Here is a 4,290-nt window from a genome sequence, read left to right on the forward strand (position 1 = left end):
TATTTTAAGAAAATTATTTTACTAAAAGTAATTAAATACAGTTTCATGATAATTGAAGTTTAAATTAATTAGAATTTTTATATAATCTTTACTGCATATTTGGTATAATTGAAATTATAATTTTGGTAATTGAAAAATAAGAAGAATTGTATAATTTAATTTAAATAAATTCCATTTTGAATGAATTATGTTATTAATTTGAACTCCTAGAAATAATTTTATCAGAAATGATTAGATTGATATTTATAAATACTTTAAGTTTATGTCAATTAATATTTATGTACAATTTTTATTATAATTAGTTATTTTATAAATTGAAATTAAAGTTTCGAAGATAGAAAAATAATGAAAAGTTATATCATTTAATTTGAATAACTAATATTGAGTTTAAACTATATTTTATAAAAATGTGATTAATATATTTATTTTATAATTTAAATTAGAAATAATTGATTGAACTTAGCAATATGTTGATAAACAATATTCTTAAATACTTTTAACGGAGTATATTTGATTTTAAAATTACTCTACTCTCCAATTTTATCAATATTTATTCAAATCTATCCATATTCCTTTATAAAATCGTAATTTCGAACCCTAATTACTAAATCAAACTCAGAAACCCTAAATTCCTAAATTAAGAAACCCTAACCCTAATTTTTCCCTTTCCTCAGCTTCTGAACGCAGCTCCCACCCCCTTTCTTCCTAAACCTAACATAGAAACAGAATCAGACAGAGAGAGAGAGAGAGGAAATCAGAGTGTGATCCAAGGAAGGAGAGGAGGGAGACACCGTTGCCACGCATCCATCGCCAGAGCTGCCGCTGGGGGTTCTTCGCGGTCACCGTCATCGCCATCCACGCGAGCTGCAGCGCTGCGAAGTCCAGCCATCGTGACCTCCGTGGAGCCTGGGTCGCTGTCGCCTCGGCTGTTCCCACCGCCGCTGGATCCGTCGCACACGTCGTTGTCTGAAGAGCCACCGCCGTCCTTGCTCGTCGTCTCCCTTAGGGCCGTCACCGTCGCTGGAGCCAGCTGCCTTCGTCTTCGTTCATCCTTGTCGTCGCCATTGCCACTAGTCTGCCTTGGAGTCGCCTTCGAGTAGAACGCGAGGAAGAGGAGTTCTCGTCGCTGTTGTGCACCCAGTCATCGCTGCTGCTTCCAATCCCGCCGTTGATGCTGCCGCCACTGGCACAACCATCCTTGAGCTGCTGCGCTGCTGTTGACCTATTGAACCACCACTTGAGCTACTGTTGGCTTACAACTGCTGTTTGTTGGGTTCAAGATCGCTGCTACTGTTCTTGCTCTGCTCTGCCTCTGCTCCTAGTTTCTGGAATCTGACAAGAACACCACTGCCGCTGCTAGAGCTGCTGTCGCTGTTGCTCTGGATCCATTCTGAACAGTTATCGTCGCTATTTAGCTGATGCTAAGGCCTTCCATCATCACTGGAGCTTCCCAAAATCATCGTGGTCACCGCCAAGAGAGCTGAATGGGTGCTGGAAACTGCTAACAGAGTTACAACATTGAGGTAGGGAATTTATTTTTAAAATTTAACAGTTTAAATTCTAGAATGCCTACAAAGTTAATCAGATAAGTGTAAATGGTTAATGATGGTTAAAAATTATTTAGTCGATATGAATGACTTGAAATACATTTGAAAATAGTTAGTTGTTGTGATTATTCTGAGTTGTGACTGGAAGTAGATGCGGTTGTGAATAATGATTAATTTAGTACAGTTTATTAAATTGAAATATGCTGAGCTGATTATTAAAAAGTTGTTGTATGGATAATTGATAAATTGAGTTTAGATTATGGCTGTGATTGTGACCGGTTTTGTTGCTGTGGGTGATCAACTAATGAGATTGATTTTGGTTGGAGATTGTGATTTTTATTGGTTTCATATTATTTTGTAATTACTAAAAATCCTAACATTATTTGATTATGCTGAATTGGTTGAGTTGTGCCTGTATTATGATTATTGAGAATAACTGCTTGTTGTTTATTTTAGATATTTGATGTATCGGGATGGGTGTGAATTGGTTGGAAATGGTTTTGATGGTTGTTAATGTTAATTCATGACTAATTAGAATTAATTTTGAGAACCATTAAAAGATTGAAGTTTGTTTACTGAATTATTTTCTTGAAATCTGATTTTTATACTAAAATAATAACGTTAATAATAAATAAACTACTTAAAAACATGGAAGGCTGATTTTTGGAATACTAGTTTATTGAGTTTAGTTTTGAAAGAATTCTATGATAAGTGAAAGTTAATTACGAATTGATGAGATGGAAGTTGAATTGATGGATTATGTGGAAATTGTGGGTTGTGACCGAACTGTTGACTGTTGCAAATTATGAATTTTCTGACTGATTTGAGAACCTCTTTGATAAACCATTATTTTATGGTCTATATTGTGTTTAATTGTGTAGTTTTATCAAATCTTTACCCACTTATTCATTAAATTAGCATGTATTTACAATTCCTTCCCAAAATTACTCCATGGTTGAAAACTTGCTTCCTAGAGACTTCAATTATGTATTTTAATTCTCCTTTATTCCATTCGATGCTGTGATCCGTGTGTTAAGTATTTCAGGCTTTATAGGGCATGAATGACTTGGGGATTGGAAAGGAGGCTTGCAAAAATGGAAGGAACACAAGAAATTAAGGAGATGACCAGCGAGAAGTGACGCGGGCGCATGGCTCACACGACCGCGCGAAATAGAGGAAATTGTAGTGACACGAACGCATGGATTGGAAACTGCACAAGTGACGCAAATGCGTGGACGACGCGCACGCGTGGCAAGGCAAACGCTGGATGACGCGAACGCATAGATGACGCGATCGCGTGACGTGCGCAATCTGCAGAATCTGCAGAATTTGCTGGGGGCAATTTTGGGCCCTGTTTTGACCCAGTTTTTGGCCCAGAGAAGCAGATTAGAGCCAGGGAACATGCAGAGACTAGAAAGAACATTCATTCCGCAATATTTTAGTTTTAGATCTGATTTTACTCCTCATCTAGGTTTTCTCTCTACATATTCATAGTTCTTAGGATTTTGTTTTTATTGCTTTTTGGATTGGGATATTGAGAAAAGTTATTACCTCCACCAAGACTTCATCATTCTAGTTTGTTTTCCTTACTTGTCACTTACTCTTTCATATCCTTAATTTGTTCAGAATTACTATTGGATTATTTTTAGAATTTATTAATACAAGAACTATTTTTATTTTTAATTGGTCTCTTTGATTATTATTATTTATCATGTGTTTCTCTACTTCCCTTTCTTATTTTGCGAAGTTTACATTCATAATGAGCGAGTAGTTCCATAACTTGATTGGGAGTTGGTTGAAAGGAGAACCTTGAGTTGGAATGCTCAAGAGTAAAATTATAATTGGGTTTATCGTTGGGTCGCCCTCTAGTCACTGACACTAGTCCTTCCCAAGGGAGAGGATTAGAACTTGTGAACAGAAACTGACTTCCAACTTGCTTGACTTTCCTTTATCTGGTAAAGGATAACTGAGCAGACAACCTTCAATTATCAATTGATTTTAGGAGAACTCCAACAAGGATAGGACTTCCGACTAATCTACTCCCGGTTAAGGTTTTTATTTAAATTACATAAATTCTCTGATTTAATTTCCTATTTATCAAATCAAACCATTTTAGAAAACATCTGATTAATAAAATAGCACATCTTTCTGTAACTCGTTGGGAGACGACCTGGGATTCATACTCCCAGTATTTTAATTCTAATTTTGTGACAACCCTTCTAAATTGATAAGCGAATTTTTGTTGGTTAAGAACTGTACTTGCAACGTATCTCTTATAATAATTTCTTAACCCGCCAATTTCCGCCACGTCAATTTTTGGCGTCGTTGCTGGGGAGTTGCAATAGAGTGCTAAGTTATTAATTGGAATTTATTTATTTTCATTTTATTTTATTTTTGCCACTATGAGCTGCATGTTTCTTTCATTAAATGACGCATTCACTTCCTGATCCAAGCTTGCCAGTATTTGATCCTAAGATTGAAAGAACTATTTCATGTATAAGGCAAGCTCAGCGTCGGTTAGTTCTCCCCGAGGGCAAATCTGAAACGTCACGTAAGGAAGAAACAAGCTCCCTTTCTACTGATTCGGTTGATTTACGTGCAGGTGACATGGCAGCACCTAGGAGAGTTACTATCTAGGAGGCTAGAGCCCCTGCTTTTACAATGCAACCGTTTCAAGCGCATCACCCAGCGGTGGCTACAGATTTTAAAATAAAGACTGCACTACTCAACTTGATGCCTAAGT

The sequence above is a fragment of the Arachis ipaensis genome, chromosome B03, assembly GCF_000816755.2.
Source record: "Arachis ipaensis cultivar K30076 chromosome B03, Araip1.1, whole genome shotgun sequence".
In the NCBI taxonomy this organism is placed as follows: domain Eukaryota; kingdom Viridiplantae; phylum Streptophyta; class Magnoliopsida; order Fabales; family Fabaceae; genus Arachis; species Arachis ipaensis.